The sequence below is a fragment of the Pinus tabuliformis genome, chromosome X (assembly GCF_031772625.1).
Source record: "Pinus tabuliformis cultivar Carrire ecotype Pingquan chromosome X, CPIR1, whole genome shotgun sequence".
In the NCBI taxonomy this organism is placed as follows: domain Eukaryota; kingdom Viridiplantae; phylum Streptophyta; class Pinopsida; order Pinales; family Pinaceae; genus Pinus; species Pinus tabuliformis.
In genome coordinates, this window is record NC_142308.1 from 1,382,470,517 (window position 1) to 1,382,494,678 (window position 24,162).

Below are 24,162 nucleotides of genomic sequence, written 5' to 3' on the forward strand. Positions count from 1 at the left end.
CTTTAAATCAACAAATCTTCAAAAGAAAAATTCGAATTGCTGCTGAAAATGATAAGCTTAGATGGGGTCCGAAAGGCAACGGTGATTTCTCCCTGAAAGAAGCCAGGAGCATCATAGAGGGGGAAGAACAACCTGATACAATGCCCTGGACCGACAAAGTATGGGACAATCTTCAATGGCCGAAGGTCAGAACTTTTCTATGGCTTCTTATGCAGAAGAAAACTCTAACTTGGGAAAACTTATTGAAAAAAGGGTTCAGGGGACCTTCTAGATGTCCTATGTGCATGGAGGAGGCGGAAACAATGAATCATCTTTTTAATTCCTGTGAGTGGGCTTCCCAGCTTTGGCACTGGATGGAAGAAATTCTTGGAGCTTCTGATCGGAACAGGGACTCCATTCAGGAGACCATCATCAACTGGAGGAGAAACTTTTCTAGAATTCGAAGAGTGGAAAGTATATGGAAATGCGCCCCTGGCTTTATCGTATGGACAATATGGAAAGAGCGAAATCGACGAATATTCAAGGATGAAGTCAGAAACATAGAATTTGCAAAAGAATCTATAACAATTAATATCAAACAGCTCATACAGGCAAAATGCAAAGAAGAAGTGAACGAAAAACCTACGGATCAGGACTTACGCATTTTAAAGAGATTTCAATTGGAGGCCTCCAGCAATCAACTGACTTGGGGAAACAGATCACAACCTTCATCGCTACTCCTCAGATGGCAATGCCCACCAGAGGGCGGCCTAAAATTGAATTTTGACGGGGCTTCGAGGGGCAACCCAGGCACAGCTGGTATCGGAGGCGCCATTCGCAATCAGGCTGGTGACATTGTCCATATATACTGCAGGGCACTGGGAGAAAGCACAAACAATGAAGCAGAGTTTGCTGCGCTTGAGCAAGGATTGAAAATTCTAAGAACCATTCGACGAGGGAATGTCATAGTTGAGGGGGATTCCTCCTTGGCCATCACGGCGGCTAAACGCCTACAAGCAGGCACAAGAGCCAATAAGGCCACCAAACATTGGAGGCTGGCTAAGGCTACTGAAAGTATAGCGGAGTTGATAGCAGAAATGAGAGGCATAGTTTTCCAAACAGTAAGAAGAAAGGCGAATGGGTTGGCAGACTTTTTGGCAAACCATGGTGCTGACAACCCGAACAAAATTATGGACAGCTGTTGGCAGGAGGTAGACTGCCCAATCCTCAAGGTGACATGTGCACAGCTGGCAGAGAAGGATTTAAACCAAGCCGATCCAACCTAGCTGGTGACGGCTTCGGGTTACGGTACCGGAATTTTGATGAAACCGGTAAAAGCAGTAATAATCACCAAGGCAACGGAATGATAGGACTTCTCTGGCAGTGGAAATCCTGGCGGCGGCAGGCCAGCCAGAGGAGTGATCATTACAGATCGAGCCACAGAACTTATAGCATCAACAATATCAAAATCAAGATACTTGGAAGGGATCCGTATAGAAAGGCATCAATAACATTTATGGTGATATCAAAAGAGGCGGGGTGGATCGAGGCACCGCATAGTAAGACCAGGCATGCAGGCAAACAGGGTATGTCAAACACCACTATCAACCATAGCAACCGATCAAACGTACAGGACACATGGCATAATGTCAATTGGATTATGAGTAGCCACTTTCACTCCAATTCGACCTGCAACGGCCTTGTTTGTGTGAACCACAATCAAATTTATTGCAACAGTACTCCCACCTCCAGTGGGATTAAGACCAGCCTAAGGAGGGTTCACAAACGAAAACACTATAAAGCAGAGGTCAATCACCCTGTTTTCTCCATAGTCTCTCATTATAGTGTCGAGCACGCATCAGTGAACGGTAATTGCATTTACTGGGACGAGCACAGAGAGTTAGATATGGACGCGGAAGGGTGCCATTGCGCTGCTGCAAATCGAGACCTTCAAGAGGTGAAGAGAGGCTATGAAACCCGAACAGCAACTAAGAACAAATGAAAAGTTGCTGAACTGGAAGCCAAGGCTAAGCAGGAGGAAGAAGGGCGCACGGAGGAGGAGATTGCAGAGGAGGTAGATTGGATGAAGGATCCGGGAACCCCCTCGAAAAGGGCAACTCAGTTTGTGAGAACAAAGGCAGAGAGTTGGCGAACCAAGACTCTCATCGCCAAAGCTCTAGAATCGATCGAGAAGGAGAAGCAGCATATTGTGACTGAGGTGAACCTCACGGAGGCTCAAATGGCAAAAATAATTGACTACAACAGTTCGCTGGATGGCCGAATCTCCACTGTGCATGAGGCTGTTCAGACCGTCAACAGGAAGCTTACTCTGCTCATCAGGCTACTAAGGGATACTGTGAATCAAGCGCCCGTGACTCCGCAGTCGGCCACTACTGAGGTGCAGGAGAACGAATCTATTGCAGCCATGCAAGTAAAGGTGGACCGTCACGTTCGGGAAATAGGTCTGGACACCATCAGTCAAATGGGCAAGTTTATCTAGGGTAGTCCCTTTGTTGTTTACTTCGGCTTACTCTATGTTTCGGACTTAGTCTATCTATGTTAATGTCATGAACTGTATTGTCTCGGTAGTTACGGTTTTTAGGAACAAGCTTAGCTCGGGCCACCCTGCGCGGTGTGCTTTTTTCAGTTTCTTTTTCTGAACTCTCTGAGCAGGTGAGAAGTTATAGCTCATTGTACATCCCTGCTTTCGATCTGCTTCGGCGGATTTTTTGTACTATACTATTTAATATAATATAAACATCTGACTTACACAAAAAAGATATTGCAGGTATTGCTAATGTTAGGACCTTGCAATCATAGGTAACATGCATTGTGAGTACAATTGGAGAGTTGTATGAATTTGACATGAAGTTAAGGCCATCATGGAAGAAACATATTTAGGGTAAACCATGAACAAAAAATATTTCTTTGGTACCATCTAGAGGTTGTACTTTGCATAGTTTGGTTGGAGAAAGTTCAGGGTCACTTTTCTCCTTAGCAGGGATGGTCTGATGTTAGAGAGATAGTTATTCCAAAGAAAGTGGAAGTGGTTTATGCATATGACACCTAATTATGTTTCTTTTAGTGTGTTGGGGCCTACTTTTATAAATGAAACATTTGGTGCAAAGACATTCTCAATACTTTTGACCACCAAAACAGGGTCAGCATATGAGTACCAACTTACAAAATTATCAAGCGCAGTAAGGGGAGAAAGAATATCAGAGAAATGGATAAATCATGGACATCCATAAGATGCTAAAGTTCCAAGATTTATTCCCAGAGTGTTGCTTCAAGCTAGAAGGCCCTTATTTTTGCTTTGGATATGGTCAACTAGAGGCGCTTCATTTGTCAGGTATTTTTGGGGAATATGTTGGTTTGTATATGCATAACATTCTTTGAAGAAAAACATTAGCTAGCTATGAATGGTCGATAATTGATGCACCTAAAAGTGAAGAAGGGAATGCATGTTATTGCACAGAAGCTCATGGCCCCTCAAACTGTATTGAAGGAGTGAGGGATGCACTAGATCAAGATTATGCAACTGATTCTGGTAGTTTATCAAAAATAAGAAGAAGAAGAGGACATAATTATTAGAACTCTAGTATTGGTTACAAAACACAAAATCATGATTTACAGTCTGAAATCAACGCAAAATTCCTAACAATTAACAATATTGGCACTCTTTTCTGCATTCATGCAATGCAGATAGAATATGGATATGAAGGATTTAATTTTGACATTTATTCTGAATTTTTTGTTCCACTAGATTTTTCCAAATGTGTGATTTTCTTTTTGAGTAATGGATTAATGGAAAGCTTGAGTTTATGGTGCATACATATGGCATGTATATCCCTATGATTAGTTATGGACAATAGATGATGATAATAGCAATGAATTTCCCCACAACATATCTATAGTTTATGGAAGGATAATACCTAGGAGATGCTCCTAGATAATGCATTCACTTGCTCACGAGTTTTTTAGGTTCTTAAATTTTCTGATATGGTAGGTGGTGAAACATTCAATCCATCATTTTTTGGGTATGCATGTGGAGTTGTCGAGGAGCACATTGTTGATGATGATGCATTATGATCAAAGGAAGTAAGGGTTCAAGAGTGGTTCGTAAAGCTAGTTATGTTGTCTCCTAAGTATTTCATTCTCTTACCTTGCAGTGAGTATCTCTCCAATTTCTGGATTGATTTTGTAGGTTCTTACACTTGTTAATATGGAATGGGGTGAAACATTTGATCCATCATTCCTTGGATATGGAGGTGAGGTTGAAGAGGAGCACATTGTTGATTGATGTCATTTTGATCAATAGATCACATAGTTCCAGATTAGTAAAACTGGTTAATGTTGTAATTTTTTTATGGAAAGAACAGTTATCTTCTTGGGTTGTGCACCATTACTAGTGTTGTGCTAAAAAGAGATTTTAAAAATAGTGATGACTATATTCAATCAGGTAGTCTGGAATTGCCTAACATCACTGGTCACATGTGTGATAAATTAGGTTTCCATAATATTATGAGGTGTGCTAATGATTACATGCTAGATGAGATGGAATGCTCTATGCACGACACCTTTATCCACTGTGAGGAGGACAATGGAATCTAATGTAGAAATCTGAGCTTTTATAGAGTTTTTCTTTATTGTCTTGATTAAATATTATCTTCTTAAATATTGATTTCTTCATTTCTCTACAATTCCATTATTTAGTCGATATGCTTGCTTTCTTGATAGATAATTGCCAGTGGTGGTGTTGTTGAAGCAACTTATGAGTGCATAGAGAACTTTGTAACCATATAGGTTCTAGGGGAGTCTCTTTTGATCACACCAAGTTGAGTGCATAGACCTTGACTCTGAATGGTATTTTTGCAATCTTTTAGTTTTTTGATTCATAATCTCAATTTTGTTCAATATCTTTCCGCCTCTATTTTGTTTCTGAAATGCAGATTTTTTTTGGGAATGATGTCTTCTTGACAGGTTGTTGTTGGTGGTTCTATTAGAGTAACTTTATCGCTATACTTCAGGAACTTGGAAACCACTTTATATTCTATCGAATCACTTGCTATTTAGAGTTTGAAGAATCTTTTTTTATCATTTCAAAGGTGTGTGCATAAATACTTATTCTGCAGAGTATTGGAATGTAGGTTCTTGCTATGAATGTTGCAAAAGATGTCTTTATTAATTCTTATTTTCAATGACCATTTACATTTATGCCTTACAACATTTCCTTTGCAACATCTGGTGAAAATGCTAGTTTATTTATCTTTCTAGTTATGTTAGTAGCATTTTGTATTTGTTAGAGGCGATATTTTCATATGTCTTATTTAGATATTTACATTTATAGATGTATAATTACTTGTTTTATATAAATAAATGTTTATATTTTTAAAAATTATCTATAATTTGAATTGGGTTTTTAATCACATTAGAAAAAATTACGTGAATTTTTACATCATTATTTATATTTTTTTTAAATCACATTTCAAAAGACAATTGCATTTACTCATGACATTAATATTATTTAATAATATATAATTACAATTTATTTATTAAGAAATTTAATATTATTAAAAAATAATAATAATAAATTATATCATTTTATTATATATCATTATTATTTAGTTATCAAATAACTAAAGAAAACAAAAAGACGTGACTTGAAGAAGGATGTAGCTATTACTCAAAAGACTGCACCACAACACACTTCCATTTACTAGGCTACCAAACTATTACATATATATATGATTAAATTGTTTTTGAACAAATAAGAACTACCAATCAACTAATTCTAAATAAGAAAAATAGTTCAATAACACATAACAAGATCTAATTATGGGATAATATTCTATACATTTCTCCATTATCTTGACACTCCTCGTAATGGAGAAATATTTTGTGTACCACACCCGAGTAATTCCTACACATTCAAATTTTTCGTTTCAAAGAGGCTTTGTAAAGATGTTAGCCACATTTTCATTGGTATTAGAATGGACTAACTCAATTTCTTTAGACTACATATTTTCCCTAACAAAATGTTAATGTATCTCAATATGTTTTGAGCTTGCATGGTACAAAGTATTGTTGACTAGCTTGATGGTGCTTTGATTGTCATACTTGATAATAGGTGGATATTTTTATAATTATCCCACATCTTCAAGAATTCGCATAAGCCATATTACTTTACATGTAGCACTGCAAAAGGATTTCTAATTAGATTCAGTGGATGACAAAGAAACAATTTCATGTTTCTTATTGCTCCAAGCCACAATCCCAGATCCAAGACCAAATGCATAACTTGATGTTGACTTTCTATCATTAGGATTTCCAGCTCAATCTGAATTAGAATAGCCTTCCAACTCAAGATCAAATCCATTAGTACATTTAATACCAAAACTAATTGTTTCTTTTAGATACCTAAGTACTCTCCTAGTTACTTCCCAATGGATTTCATGAGGTTTGTCCATGAACAGACTTATAATGCTGAATGAATATGCTATAATTGGCCACATTGTAGTGAGGTAGTTTAAAATTCCCAACATTGGTCCATTTTGAATATTTTTAGTCACTTCCTAGTATACTTACTCTGTATAACCAATATGTGTCCATCTTCTCTCGATATCTCAATACCTAATCAATAGTGTAATTCACCAAGGTCTTTCATTTGAAACTCCTGTAAAATTTAACAATTAACTTCATCAATTATATTTGAAGCATTACCTGTTATAATAATATCATCAGTATACAAATAAATCATAATAACATGCCCCTTTTGATTCATCTTGGTATACAAATTAGTGTCAATTTTTCTTTTCATAAAACTTTTCTAAAGAAATAAAGAATCAATCTACATATACTGTGACCTTCATGCTTGTTTCAATCTATATAATACTTTATTTAACTTGTAAACAAATTTCTCTTAACCCTTTTTAATGAACCTTTCTGATTGAACAAGATATACTTGTTATTTAAGGTCCCCATTCAAGAAGGAATATTTAACATCTAGCTAATGTACTTTCCATTCATGTTTCATAGCTAAAGAAATAATCATGTAATTTTATTTAACTTAGATATCGGTGCAAATGTGTCTTCATAACAAATTCCCTCATTTTGTGAGTATATTTTGGCAACTAACCGAGTCTTCTATTTAGTTATACTTCCTTTAGTTTTAGATTTATGTTTTAACAACCATTTGGATCCTATGGGTACCTTATTTTCATGAAATTATGTTAGTTCCAAAATATTATTCTTAATTATAGAATCGTATCCTTCCCTCCTTACATTTCTCCACTCTTTATGTTCATTAACTTCTTTAAATTTTCAATGTTCAATGACATTCATAGCTTTAGTCATTAAGGTGTAATCTTTAAATAGTACTGGTGGTTGAGTTTGCCGAGATGACCTTGTTGGTACTTCATGTATTTCTTCACTTTTCCTCCTTATTGGTGAATCATCTCTTCCTCTTAGTGTATTGTAACTATTAGAATTGTCCACGTCGTTGGATTCTTCCTCCTCTTTCTATTCTTTCTTATCATTTACTTCCTCTTTGACATCATCATACTCATAAGGGATATGCCATGCATCATACTTATCATTCTTATGGCCTTCATATGCAAGATCATGAAATCATACATCTCTACTTGGAAAGATTTTATGATTGCAGAGATCAACTAACTTATAATCTTTATGACCAGAAAGGTAACCTACGGAGATACACTTGATAACTTTTGCATCAAGTTTCCTCCTATCTCCTTTCGGATCATAAGAGAATGTTTTTCTACTAGAGGTTCTTAGATGGCTACTACTACTTTATAACCATAAAATGCTTCAAAAGGAGTCTTATGATCTAAAATTTTAGTTGGACTTGTACTCTTCAAGTAAACAACATTGTTAACAGCTTCGCCCCAAAAATAATTGGCAAGATTATTACTTTTTAACATGCTCGCTGCACATTCTACGAAGGTTTTGTTCTTCCTTTCAGCTAATCCATTATGTTATGGAGCATATGGTACTAAGTATTATTGTACAACTCCATGATATTTGTAATATTTAATGGATTCATTTGAAATATATTCTCCCCCTTGATCTAATAAAGAGAATCTTGATGTACTTTTCTATTTTCTTTTCAACCATAGTTTTGAACTCCTTTAAATATTAAAATATTTTTCTCTTCTTTCTCATGAAGTATACTCATGTATATTTCATACAACCATCAATAAATATCAAAACATAATATCCTCCACCTAATTACCTAGTCTGCATTGGACCACATACATTTGTATGCACAAGTTCTATAACATCCCTTTTCCATTTATCTATGTAACTACGGAACTCTTCCATGCGAATATTCCTAAATGCACACCCTTCACATGAAGAATATTCATTCTTAATTAGTGGAAGGCCTTCTACCATTCCTCATTTTTGGAGTAGTAATAGATCATGAAAATTAATGTGGCCATATGCTTGATGACAAAGAAATTTTGTTTCCATTGTCATGGATGCCAATTCTTGGTGACTTCTTGTTGTCACATTGAGCTTATACAAACCTCCAATTATAACTCTTGTTGCAATGACCTCGAATTGATTCAGGATTTCCTTCACCACACAATGTGAATTTACAAATTCAACCTTCAAGCCATGATTAATTATATGAGAGACTGAGATTAAATTCTCCTTAATACTATGCACATGCATCACATTGTGAATTAGTTTAATACGACCATTAGGTAATGTCATTGGAACATCACCATACCCTTTGATTTCATGTCTATGTTCATCTGCAAGATATATATTTGTACCATTGTTAGGTTCATGAATGTTCTCAAACCAATGTCTATTACAACACATATTTTTGGAGGCTCAAGAATCAACAAACCAAATATTTAGATGATCTATTTCTGTAGATAATGTAGCATCTGTAACAAATAGTATTATGTTTTCGATTCCTTTGTTCATTGTTCCTCCTCTATCAACAAAATTACCATTTTTCCTCTTATTTTTATGTTTGGACCCATGGTATTTTAGTTTCATGAAATCTCTAGAGTAGTGTCCAAACTTGCCACAATAATGACATTTAAGACCAACCTTTGGAGGTATCATACCTCGTTGTGACTTTTCGAATGGTGTATTACTAAATGCTTGCTTTCCTTGTGGTGACTTTCCTTCTTTGTTACCTTCCCAAGGATTCCTTTTGAAAGGTGGATTCCCTTTTGCCATCAGGTCCAAATCATATTTTGAGGCTTAAGATTCCTTTGTATTTCTTCCTCCTACATGAGTATACCAGCTAACTCATAAAAAGTGGGATATTTCTCCCTTATTGCAATACCTATTATGAATATCTTATACTCGTCTAACATCCCATTTAAGGTTATAGTGACTAGCTCATTGCTAGATACTACTTCACCTATGTCTCCTAGTTTATCCTTAAAATCCTTAATTCTCAAAATAAATGAATGATACATTCATTTTCTTCCATTTTAATAGACATAACCTTACTCTTCAAGGACATGAGCCGATTTTTGTTCCTTGATGTTTCCAAGTCCTTAAGCATTGTCTAGGTATCCTTTGATGTCTTGCAATCTCTAATATGCAGTATAATGTTATCTTTTATAGACATTCTCAACAACACTTTCTCCTTAGTCTCTCACTTCTCTCAATCTTAAATTGATGTCCTTGCAGTTCCTGTAGCTACCTTTGGCTTCACTTCATCACTGCTAGCTATTGACTAAACATTGTATCCCTACACCAATGTCTATATTTTAAGCTTCCAATTCACATAATTAGTGCCATACAACTTGGTTGTTTCATTTAGGCATGATTCTACTAAACAATTAAGCACCTTGAACCAAAACATTCTCTAATTTCCAAATCATTCAACAATTTTAAGCCCACACAGAATGATGGATTATTTAAAAGGATGCATAAAAAACTTATGAGAAAATTAAATCATGTTTATGTAGTTTTGAAGAAACTAATTTCATAGCATGTTTTGCAGTTTTGTATAAAGTTTTGTAATTTCGTAGTATCTGATTTCATAGCACATTTCACAATTTTGTAGCATCTAATTCCGTAGGACCAAATATGACTACATTGTTCACTTTACCAAAAATTCCAAATACTAAAAAATAAGGATTCTACGCTCCAAAATATGGTAATCACACACTTGACACTCACCACACATAAAAAATTAAGGAATTTGCACTCCACAATGGTAGAACTAGTTGTGGCTACACAATAAATATACCCACACAAGACTGTACACCCCTCTGCACTCTAGCGGCTCTAGTAGAAACACTCAAACACTTCTCCCATGTGTTGGACCTTTCCTCAATTGCAGTCACAACTTCAAGACTAGTCGCAACATAGAATCTTGGCTTGGTATGCTCCAACCCTCCAAGCATGCTCATATTTGAGCTCGTGTGTGCATTCCTCAATGAACATACAACTCCACAATGCGGTAATCCATGTTCGCATGGGCTCCCATTAGCCACAACAACACAATTTCACCTCACCAGAAAAATCGACACAACCTTATGACTCTATACTCAAGCAATCAGGCTCTAATACCAGCATAGACAATAAAAAGATGAAATTTGAAGAAGTATGCAACTCTCTCATGAGGCAATCGCTCACTCAGGAGACTGCACCACAACACACACTTCAATTTGCAAGGCCACCAACCTACTACATATATAAGATTAGACTATTGTTGAAAAACTTCCCGGAATATAGGAACTTCCAACCAACTAAGTCTAAATAAAGCACACTATTTGAAAACACATATCGAGATTTAATTGTGGGAGAATATTCTAGAAATTTATCCATTATTCAAACAATTTCAAAACAAAAATACATTTACTTATAACATTATATAGCATTTCATAATATATAATTACTATTTAATCATTAAATAATTTAATAAAAACATATATCATTTTATCATATCTAATCACTATTTAATTATCAAATAATTAAATATTAATATATTTTTAATGGAAAACAAGTAATTAATATTTTTTACTTTAAAAACAAGTAATTAAAATATTAGTATTTTCCTCTTATGCAAAAAAAGATAATTTTAGAAAACAATTTTATAAAAGATCCAAATTTTTATAAAAAATAAAAAATATATAATATTTATAAATATTAATTTTAAATTCATAAAATTTAAACATTAAAATTTAATTACAATTTAACATTATACAACATAATAATTATTATAAATATATTAATTCATAAATTTTAAAATATTTAAATTTTAGATTTGCATTTCAAATTTACAATTTCATCAAAACTTATTTAGAATGATGAAATTAACATTAGAAAATACATATAATATTGTTAAAATAAATTAACTTTAAAACCAAATACATAACACAATTGAGAAAAAAATAAAAAATACATATAATATTAATAAAACAAATTAACTTCAGACACAAATCCACAACACAATTAAAAGAAATAAGTAAGATCTTCATATTCTTTTTAAATGAAGACTTTATTTATAAGTGTATGTAACATTAAGAAAAGTAAACTTACATTAACATTATGCATTTTATTTTTTACCTTTTTATAAATTGTTATTTAATTTTTAGTTGTTTTCCTCACCTCTCTAAATAAGGAGGCATAGTAATTAAGTGTGAGACAAAAGGTAAGAGATAACACATGAACTCGTTCCTTAGTTGAAATATATATAATAATTTTATGATGTACTTTTCGCTGCACGAGTGTCAAATACTAGTGCCTCCTTTCATGATAGAAGTCCTATATCTATATGATGTAGTTTATCCCCTGAAAAAAAGTAAATTCTAAGATCAATATTGTGAGTCTTAAATTAGCTTATTTTTATCTAGATCGATATCTAATTATTTTAAAATAAAATAAACTTAAACACAAAAATAAACCACCTATAAATGTAATAGAAAGTTATATATGCTTTATCTAAATATTATATTTTCATAATTCAAAATCTATATATAATTAAAATCTTTTCATTTAAAAATCAATTTATTCTTAAAGATTTTCTAAAATCTAGTTAAAATGTATGATGCTACTCTAATGTCTTTGAACTCCACATATATTTTAATATTTTTATTTTTAAATTTAATTATATTTACACGTTCGATTACAATAAATTTCAAATCCTACTCAAATCTCCTTGCCTTTTTGCTAAAAAGGGTTTATATTTTGTGGCTTTGTCCCTTTCGTTTTGAGGGTCTATTCGGAAGTGGTAAATCGCTTTTATAGGAAACGTGACACAGCTAATCATGACATATGACATTGCGTCATAGGCTCTTAGAAACAATTAGTGAAGTTTTGTTCAAGGTGTTTTAAATTTCAAATCTTATTCTAATTTTCTAAAAAAAAATTGCTTTTTAATGATTGTTTTTGGTAAAAATCATATAACAGAAAATTTTACTGATGTTTTTTGAACCAGCGAGTGTGGTTTGTCATTGGGACCAGATGAAGATGCACTTGAACCAACTAGTGTAATTTATTATAGGGACTAGATGAAGATGCATGTCATGGCACAGGCTTAAATAGAGGGCGATGTAGAGACCAAAAGATCATATAATGAGTAATTTATGAAAATTAATATTTTAACAATGATAATATTCCTATAACGGCTAATATAACGACTAATTTAAGAATACTAATATTATAATTTATAATAATATTTTAATAATGATTATTAAGATCAAATAACATTATCAAATAATAATAATAATGATTCTTCAACTTGTCCTGATGATGAACCACACTCGCATTGACAAATGTATTATCATGTGATTCACACCCAAAAACGTTTTCTTATAAACTTGATATGGATCACAAAAGTCTCAATTCAACAAACAAATAATATTCCAACAACTATTAATATAATGGCTAGTTTACGAACAATTATATATATATGAAAAGAACAATGCAAGAGAAACAAATATAGGAAACAGAGTCAAAAAAATAAAAATAAATAAATAAAGTGAAATAAAATAAATGAATAAATAGTAGTCTGGACCTAATTAATGAGTCAAGAATCTATAACAAAACTAATAATCAAAGGAGATTAAAATTAAAACAAAAGAATCAAAACGGGCTGAAATTATTATTAATTTATTTTTAACGGAAAAACAATATTTTAATAATGATTATTAAAATTAAATAATATTCCTATAACATCCAGTTTAAGAAATATATATATATATATATATATATATATCTCTCTCTCTCTCTCTCTCTCTCTATATATATATATATATAAAAGAAAGAACACAAAAAAACGTAATAGGGAATCAATAATAAGAAGAAAACCATCCAAGTCAACAAAAGATACAAAACAAAGTCAAATGTGTGTGTGTGTATATATATAGATAGGAGTGAGGACCTAATTAATGAGTCAAGAATCTATAACAAAACTAATAATTAAAGGAGATTAAAATTCAAACAAAAGAATCAGACAGGCTGAAATTATTATTATTATATTTATTATTATTATTATTAAATATAGATAGATATATATATAGTATATAAGAAAGAAAAAAAAATGTAACAGACAATCAATAATAAGAAGAAAACCATCCAAGTCAACAAAAGATACAGAACAGATTCAAATGTATGTATATATATAGGAGTGAGGACGTGATTAATGAGTCAAGATCCTATAACAAAAATAATAATTAAATAAGACTAAAACTAGAACAAAAGAATCAAAAGGGAGGGATTTTTTTTAAAGGTGAGAAAAAGGATCAAAATAATATTGACATTAAATGCAAATACTATATAGAAACAAAAAAATTCATAAATAGAAACATCAACCCTTTAAAAACAAAATAATCTGCAAACAGAAACAAACTAGGAGGACATAATAGGGACCCAACTTCTGCTAATATTTCAACCATAGTCTCTATTTACATTATTGAGCCTTTTTTTTATTTATAAATCCTCTTTGACTTTACAATGATGGAAATAATTAACCTTGGCAATGACATGGGCTTCCTTAATGCAGATGTGATGCCTAGATTTTTCCACATGTTCTGCCAAAGCAGAGGAGCGGGTCCTACCATGATTGATGTCAGCTGCATGCTCACGAATCCTTTGATTAATCGAGCGACGTGTCTCACCAATGTAGGGAGTCCCACAAGAGCAAGGGATAACATAAACACCATTCAAATTTTTGGGGTCCACAGGGTCTTTAACAGACCTTAGGGAGCTTCAAATGGTATTTAGAGGCCTAAAGGTTGAAGGAACCTTATGCTTGTTTAGAATCCTCACAATATTATCCATAGTTCCTTGGATAAAAAGGAGATGAACCCCAAAAAAAGGATCCTTGGTTTCTTTCATAGCCTTAGGGCATTTTTCAGTTTTGAGGAAAGCCTTAATACGCTGGAGTCTATTATACCGATTATTAAAAAAAGTGCTCAAGAGGGGTGCTTTCTCCTCATTGAGATGGTTATCATAAAAAAAAACCTTAAAGCTATAGTTGCTAAAGTATTAATAATGCCAAACTTTTAAGCCGAAAAATGATCACAATTAGCATGAACCTATTAATTTAACTATTTGTAGAGACAAAACGAAAAGATAATCAATATGTGTATCTATAAATGTTAATTAAACTAGTTTACACAGCAAAAACGTCAATATTGTAGATATATACCATGATCTTTTATATCATATACAAAGAAATTTCCCTACCTCTATCACAAATAATTAGTTAAAGTTGAGTTTGCCACAATTATACTTAGTGATATGAAAAGAAAAACAAAATTGTTTTCTAAATAAAAAAAATTTCACAACTCAATTTTAAACTCGATAGAATTAATCATTTTATTAAATAATTAGTTTCATATAAATAAATTAATTAGAAAAATTAAATTTAAATTTAAATTTAAAAAAAAAAAATTATTTTTTATTTTGAAAAAACAAAATCAATATAACTACCTTCATCAACTATTAAAAACTTTTTATATGCAATATTATATATTGCAAACAAAGAATTTTCATATGTGATATTATATATTACAAACAAAGAACCGAGTTCCTTTTATAATTTAATAATAGCTTCTACATTTTGACACGCCTGCGCTAATCAATAATATCTCGACACAATTATGTTGAATGATTTCTTATTCAAATTCGTTTTACATGGTTATTTTTATTGATGGATGTGCAAATTTATCACTTGGTAACCACTCTAGACGGATAAAATATGGTAAAGATGAAAAAACAAGTATAGCTCTTGTTACATATACATAGAATAGATCTATATATATAGGTAAGGTAATTCAATTTTATTATTTGATTTTTAATATAATTTGGATTATAAGAGTTTAATCATAACTCTAAGAAAGCTATTTTCACTTCAGTCTCCTCTCTGATTAAATGAAGCCAGGTAGGAAAACATGAAGGAAAAAATAGAATGAGTTGTTGATCGAATGTGGGAAACACATTATTAACTTAGGTAAGATGAGGGATCTTACCAGTTACTCTTTTACAAATCTTTATTAATGAACCTTACAACCTGGAACATTAGGGGTCTAGGAAGTAAAAGGAAACAAATAAATCTTAGCAGTAGAATAAAAGAAGAAAAACCAGATATGGTTTTTATTCAGGAAACAAAATGTTTGATGGAAAGGATCAGAGAAATAAACAACAAATGCTTAATCAAGTATGAGTATCTAGAGGTTAAAGTGAACAACTGAGTGAGTGGGATTCTTACGCTATGGGATCATGAGAAACTTAGAATCCTGGATGCTAAAGCTTCTAGGAACTATCTATCACTGGTGATTCAATCTTTGGGTGATAAGGAGATCTACATGATCACTAACGTCTATGGTCCTCAAAAACTAGAAGACAAACTGAAGCTTCTCACATCCCTTGAGGAGCTGAGCGAGAGATATCCTAATATGCCCTGGATTCTGGCAAGGGATTTCAATCTGATTAGATCTCTTACAGAGAAGAAAGGCGGTACCAAAAAACTAGGCAGAGACTCCATTACCTTCTAGAACTTCATGAATAACATGGGGCTAGTGGACATTGAAACAGTAAATGACACTTTTACTTGGAACAATTAGAGGGGAGGGGCTTCTCAAGTTGCCTCTAAACTAGATAGATTGATAATCTCATAGGATCTCCTTCTCACAGGCGTTGATATGTCAGCTTTAATCCTTCCCTTCAGAGGCTCAGACCACTGGCCTATCAAGCTTGAAGCTATTTTTATGGGTACACCGAGGAACAAACCTTTTAGGTTTGAAAACGTCTGGCTTCCTCACCGTGACTTCACCAACAATATAGACAAATGGTGGATGGAAGATATGCCCGTTCAAGGGACTAAAATGTTCATGTTATAGCAGAGACTTAAAAACATCAAATATAGGCTTAAATATTGGAACAAAAAAGAGTTTGGTAATATTTTTAAAGCCAAAAGAGAAGTTGAGCAGAAACACTAGGGGATTAATCAGATCATCATCACAGAAGGTTTTGCGAAGGAACAAAAAATTCAGGATGACTCTTTTCAGAACAAATGGGAAGATCGGTGCATGCAAGAGGAGATTTTCTGGAGACAGAAATCGAGGGTGCAATGGATTAATGAAGGAGAAAGAAACACAAAGTTTTCTCATAGATCAACCTTGGATCACAGACCACATAAAAGAATTTCAAAACTTAAATTTTCTCAAAGGAAATAACTCGTCTCTCACAAAGAAATGGAATCTGTCCTAGTTCAACACTTCCTTAGCATAGCAGAGGAGCCTCTCGTCGACAGATCTCGATTCATTAACAAATTCACAAAGTTAATTCCTAAGCTTGTAACTAGGGAAGACAACTATAATATTAACAAGCTAGTTTCTAAAGAGGAGGTCAGTGAAGTTATGAATGAGATGCAAAATGGGAAAGCTCCTGGCCCTAATGGTTTCAATGTAGACTTCTTCAAAGCTTGCTGGAAAATAGTCAAAAAAGATATCCTTGATGTTGTGGCGGACTCTAGAATATCCAAAACTGTTTTGAAGGCTCTTAACACCTCTTTCATAGCTTTGATTCCAAAGCAGGAAAAAGCTATGACACCGAACAGATTTAGACCCATAGCCTTATGTAATGTGGTGTACAAAATTATTTCCAAAGTGATCGCTAATAGACTCAAGCCCCTTCTTCCTACTCTCATCTCAGAGGAGCAAACTGGATTTGTGGAAGGAAGACAGATTCTCAACAACATCGTACAAGCTCACAAGGTGGTACTCTCTCTTAAGAGAAATAAGCAAGCTGGTATGATAATGCGGCTTGACCTAGTGAAAGCTTATGATAAGCTAAGTTGGTCTTATATCAGGGCAGTGCTAAGATCTTATGGCTTCGACCACAACTGGATAAGATGAGTTATGGCCCTTGTATCCATGCCTAGCTTCTCCATTCTACTTAACAACTCTCCCTCTTGAACCTTTATGCCTTCTAGGGGTCTTAGACAAGGGGATCTACTCTCCCCCTTCTTCTTTGTTCTCATGATGGAAGGGCTAGGTAGAGCGATCAAAATGGCAAATGCTGAAGGAAGAATTCAAGGTCTAAAACTTACCCCATATGGCGCTGCTTCTACTCATCAACAATTTGTGGATGACAAAATGCTACAATGTATTCCCACGGTCAAGGAAGCCAGAGCTTTCAAAAAAATCCTGAACAACTTTGCTTTGGCCGTTGGTACAGAGGTAAGCCTTGACAAATCAAAGGTTTTCTTTTTGACATTGACATTGTTATTTAGAGGAACCTCACGAGAATTCTCGGGTTTCAAAGGGATCAGTTACCTTCCAAGTACCTTGGAATGCCTCTTATAGACAAACCTCTAAGAAAGGGAGTGTGGGAGCCGGTAACTAATAAACTTCAGGATAATGTCAGGAAATGGACCTAGCAGTCTTTGAATTTTGTGGGGCATCTTGTGCATAAAAAGGTTGTCTTGCAAGCTATACCCATTTTCATGTTTTCAGCTCTTCCTGCTCCTAAAGGAGTTATGTAACAAATCAGGAGTATTCAATGAGATTTTATTTGGAGCAAAGGCTAAGAGAAAAAAAAGTGGGCTTTGGCAGCTTGGGATAAGCTCTGCAAACCTAAGGCCCATGGTGGTTTGGGGATTCATGACCCTGAAACCCTCAGCAGAGTTTCTGGAGCCAAACATTACTGGAGGTGGCTCAAGGAATCGACAACCCCTTGGGCCAAGCTTTGGAAACATAAATATGCAAATAATTGGTAGGAGAGAGATCATATCCAAATGTCAGGTCTCATCAAGGGCTCCCACATTTCGAACCTTGCTTGGGAGAATAGAGCCATTTTCCAACAGCATAGTTTCTGGGAGTTCTGAGTGGGGAACCTTGCATGGTTTTGGGAGGATAACTGGCAGCAGGAACCAAATTTGTTTAGAGAAGAACTAACCGTTCTCAAGAATGACACTAACAATGAAGGTTTACTTATGGTAAGTGACTTTTGGGATCAGGTAAGGGACAATGGTAAATGGAGAATGTGGAAGGGTCTTGGTTATAGTGAAGAGAGTCCTTTAAAGGCCTAGGTGGATTCTCTTGCTCTTGACATGGAACAGAGGAAGATTTTGGTGTCATCCTTGTCTAACCAACTGAGATGGGGAAGAAACACCAAAGGCACCTTTAACCTCAAAGAAGCTAAAGGAATGGCCCTAGGTTTTGAATATGAAAACCCTGATTAGGTTTGTTAGGACATTTGGCAGAACCTGCAATGGATGAAAATCAAGTTGTTTATGTGGTTGGTTCAACAAAAGAAAATTCTCACATGGGAGAATCTTCTGAAAAGTGGATTTGTTGGCCCATCCAAATTCAATCTATGTGGCTTACAGGAGGAGATGATGGAACACTTACTCAACCTCTTCCCATTCACTTATACCTTGTGGGATTGGGCAGCCTCAATCTTCAGGCAAACTGACAGGAATAGACTTAGCATCACCAACAATTTGAAGAATTGGAGGAAAGACTTCTCAGGAAATGAAATCATTAACAAAGCTTGGACTTTGGTTCGAGGCTTTATTATTTGGTATGTCTGGAAAGAACGCAATGGTGGGATTTTCAAGAACAAAACAGGGTCGACCCAGAACATGATCGCCCAAATAATACGACAACTCAAAGATACAGTTGGAGCCCTTACGTGTAAACTTCCTGAGAACCCTCCTTCACCCCAGGATGCGTGCATACTGCTATAGTTGGGTCTCCATTCCCTGGTTCCCCAAAGCACTGACAAGGGTGTGAGAAAAATAATTGCTGGTAAAGATATTTGGCAGCATCCTCCTCATGGTCTTTTGAAAATCCATATAGATGGAGCCTCTAAGGGCAACGCAGGGATGGCTGGATTTGGCAGTGTCATAAGGGATGAGCAGGGGTGCATAAAGGATATCTTTCACAGTAATTTGGGGACTGCCACTAATAACATTGCGGAGTTCATGGCCTTAGAGCAATGCCTGGAAATCCTGATCGAGTCAAATTTACACAATTCCATCATTGAAGATGACTCTGAATTTGTCATTAATTTGGCCAAGAAGATGTGTAATGGAATGACACCTGTAAAAGTGTCAAAACATTGGAGGCTATTACAGTTCTTTCAACATATTCATTCCCACTTACGAACCTTGAGAACTGTCAACTTCGTTCATGTGCGAAGAAAATCCAATATGTTAGTTGATCGTTTGGCGAATGAAGGAGTGATAAGTAAGGAAAGCTATATTAGGTACGATTGGGATGCGACACCCTCAAGTAAACTGCGTGATGACTGTTAACGATAGGCGGCCAAAGATATGGGGTACTTCTAGACCATGAGTACTGAGCAGGAGGAAGACTAGCAGAAGTAGGAGAGAGCGGAAGTAGCAGAGTGCTGCAGTAAATCCTAACAGTCGATCCCACAATCAATTCTTAAGTCAAAGCTAACTATAGGGGATGAGTTTATGGTAAAAAACGAGCCAGTTAAAGGGTCGCAGACCATAGGTTTTGATGGCCTTCGTTGTCCAATGGCTATCGGGTTTGAAAATGATTGGAGGTTAAGTCTACAAGTGGACCTGAAGATTTATAGATCAATGGTTTATAATCTTTATTGGCTCCATAAAGCGGGTAAATGTCACGCTAGTTTCCAATTCGATATCATTGAGGATTGTTGGATCAAAAGGGGCTTGATCGAATGGATATCGGGTTTTAAAAGTGATCGGATGTTAAGACTTAGAGCAGACCCAAATTTTTATAAACCAATGACTTATAATCCTTATCGAATCTGTGAAGCGGGTAAGAGTCACACATGTTTCCGGTGCTATACTGTTAAGGACCATCAGATCATTTGAGTTCTTAATTGGAAGGATATCGGGTTTCAAAATGGGTGGAGGTTAAGTCCAAGAGTGGACCCGAAGTTTTATACACCATTAGTTTATTTTCTCTATCGGCTTCGTAAAGCGGGTAAGGGTCGCGTAAGTTTCCAATGTGATTTCTTTAAGGACCATCGAATCATTGGGGTTCTTATCGAATGGCTATCGGTTTGTAAAATGGTTGGAGGTTGTATGTGTAAGGTTTTGGGTTCTGTTGACCCTGTTGACTGTTAATCATGAATGGGTCTGTCTTTTGTTGGTATTTACACTTGTAGAAACACGTACCATATTTAATATTCTTTTCGGTTAATTGAAGGCTCCACTCCTACTTGACCAAAAAAAATAGTTCCTCTTGAAAAAATTTGGACACTAGTTCCATAAAATATTTAACAACACTGAAATCACAATGTACCATGCGTTTATGAAATTGAGCTGCTTGTTTTTTTTATGCTACTTTCTATTTTGATTTTTATTAATAATGTTTTACCATTCTCATAGACATACTCATTTAGAGTTGACAATCTCATCTCGGCAGAAAAGACTAGAGTCGAAGATTGAAAGACTATGTGCTAAACCTGGACTAAAAACACAGTCAAAATGCCATTTGAGGTAATATGGTATAAACCTTGACTAAAAAACATTTATAGTTAAAATTCCTTTCAATGTAATATGTTACTAAACCTTCAATAAAAACATTTATAGTTAAATGCCATTCAATGTAATACGTTATTTAGCTAAACCTTGATTAAAACATTCCTGACCTTAAGCATAGGAGGGCCAATGTTATGAAACTAGCTCAAGAAAAGATAGAAAATATAGATCAACGCCTTCGAATTCAGTGTCTGAGGGGACAACCTCCTTTACATTACATAAATGAACAATTCTTGGATGATTCAAATGACAAAACCTCCTTTCTATATATAGGAGTCTAAGGAGTCACAATATAATCCAGCCGACCTAACAATAATAATATAAAGCCACAGAAATAACAATAGAGGGATTCTATGGGGCACAGTAATAACAATATGGGGGCAATAGGGGCACAAAAATATTAATAAGGGGTATAACTACAATAGTAATGGGGTAATCACTAGTATTATGGGGACCCAACATGCCCCTCTCCTTCGAAAAGTTTTGTCCTCAACACTTGAGTAGCTCTGGATACTTCTGCATAAAATTCTCATCCTCCCATGTGGAATCTTCAGTGGATAAGTTCTTCCACTTGATAAGATACTCTGAAATTGATCGATTTCGTAGCTGTTGAGTTCTTGTTTATGCGACTGCTTCCGGTTCCAATATAATTTTTCCTTCCTCGTCAAGTTCTGGCAATATTGTTTGAACTGGGAGCTTTTCGCCTATAACCTTATTTAAACATGAAACATGGAAAACTGGGTGCAATCGAGAAGCTGCAGGAAGCTCCAATTTGTATGCCATAGTACTAATCTTTTGCAACACCTTGTACGGACCATAATACTTTGGTGATAATTTATTATCCTTCTTAGCTTGATTGAGGGACATTTTCTTATATGGTTGTAGCCATAGTAATACAATCACCTACATCAAAACTTCTTTCACTGCAATGTTGATCTGCCTGTTGTTTCATTCTATTCTGTGCCAACACGAGGTTATCCTTTAAGAGTTGGAGGACTTTTTGTTGATGTTCAATGTGATGTTCCACTGCCTGAACCTTAGAATTTTCTCTTAAATATGATGTGATGGATGGTGGTTGATACCCATAAAGTGCCATAAATGGGGTCATTTTTGTCGCTGTATGGAAGGAAGTGTTTTACCACCATTCAGCCAGAGGCAACCATTTGACCCATTGTGTCTGTTTATCAGATACAAAGCAACGAAGATATCCTTCCAAACATTTGTTTACTATCTCAGTTTGCCCATCAGATTGAGGATGATAAGATGAGCTATGAGCTAATTGAGTACCAAGATAAGAAAATAATTCTGTCCAAAAATTTCCAGTGAAAATGGGATCTCTGTCACTTACAATAATCTTTGGGTTTCCATGTAGCTTTTGAATTGTTTCCATAAATGCAGTAGAAACTGTACTAGCTTTAAATGGATGTGATAATGCACAAAAGTGTGCATACTTGGTAAGTCTATCAACTACCACCATGATGACACTCTTTCCCTCAGACTTGGGTAAACCTGTGATAAAATTTATTGAAACCACCTCCCAACGTTGGCTTGGAATGGATAAAGGTTGTAATAGACCCGGTGTCTTAATTTTTTAAACTTTATTTTGTTGGCAAACCAAACATTCTGCCACAAACTTTTGAATATCTAATTTAAGGCCATCCCAAAAAAATTCCTTCTTAACACTGTGGTAAGTTTTTAAATATCCTGAGTGCCCTCCTAAGGAAGAAGTGTGAAGTTCCATAAGAATCTTTTGTTTTAGCTGGGAATTCTTACAGAGGTATGAGCGATCTTTGTACCATAACGAATCATTTTGCCAGCTAAATGTATCAGACGTACTAGAATCTTGTTGTAACTTTCAAATAAGTGCCCACACTTCTTCGTCATTCTTCCACTCCTCCCTTGTGTCAATTATCCAATCTGGTTGGATAATAGAAATGGCACACAACAATGCTTCCACATCCTCATCCTTTCTTGAGAGTGCATCTGCCACCACATTTTGCTTCCCTTTTTTGTAGATGATTTCAAAGTCATATCCCAACATCTTTGTGACCCACTTTTGTTGCTCTTCAGAGGATAATCTTTGTTCTAAAAAGTATTTAAGGCTATCATGATCCGTTTTTACCTTGAAGTGTCTTCCCATTAGGTAGGGTCGCCATTTCTTAAGTGCATGGAGTATTGCCAACATTTCCTTCTCATAAATAGCTTTGCTTAAAAACTTTCCCTTCATTGGATGACTTTCAAAAGCAATGGGTCTTTCATCTTGCATTAGAATAGCACCAATTCCATTTCCTGAAGCATCACATTCCACAATAAAGGTTTTTGTGAAGTCCGGTGTAGCTAAGACCGGTGCTTGGCACATTGCCTCTTTAAGACGTTCAAAGGCCTTTGTTGCTTCCAGAGTCCATGAAAATGCATCTTTCGTCAATAATGTTGTTAGAGGTGCTGCTATTCTCCCATAATTCTTAACAAACTTGCGATAATACCCTCTCAACCCGAGAAATCCTCGCATATGCTTTATGGACATGGGGATTTTCCATTCCTTAATGGCTTTAATTTTGCTAGGGTCTACCTTAACTCCTTCATGAGATACAATATGACCCAGATATTCCACCTCTTAGACTTCGAAGAAACATTTGGATCTTTTTGCATATAATTGTTTCTCCTGCAATAGTTGTAGCACCCTATCAACATGTTCAACATGATCCTTCCAAGACTTGCTGTAGATTAGTATATCATCAAAAAATACTAACACAAATTTTCTAAGGAATGGTTTGAAAATTGAATTCATCAAACCTTGAAATGTTGAAGGTGCATTGGTAAGGCCAAAAGGCATGACCGAAAATTCATAATGAACCTCATGAGTTCTAAATGCTGTTTTCGGAATGTCTTCAATCTTCATTCTGATTTGATGATATCTTGAATGAACATCCAACTTGGTGAAGTAAATTGATCCATGCAATTCATCCAGTAATTCATCAATGACAGGAATGGGGAACTTATCTTCAATAGTGAGCTTGTTGAGCTCCCTATAATCTAGACACATGTGCCATGATCCATCCTTCTTGTGCACCAATACTATTGGAGCAGAGAAAGAACTTTGACTCGGTTGAATTATACCAGCCTCTAGCATTTCTGCAACCATACGTTCAATTTCACTCTTTTGGACATAGGGATATCTGTACGGCCTGATG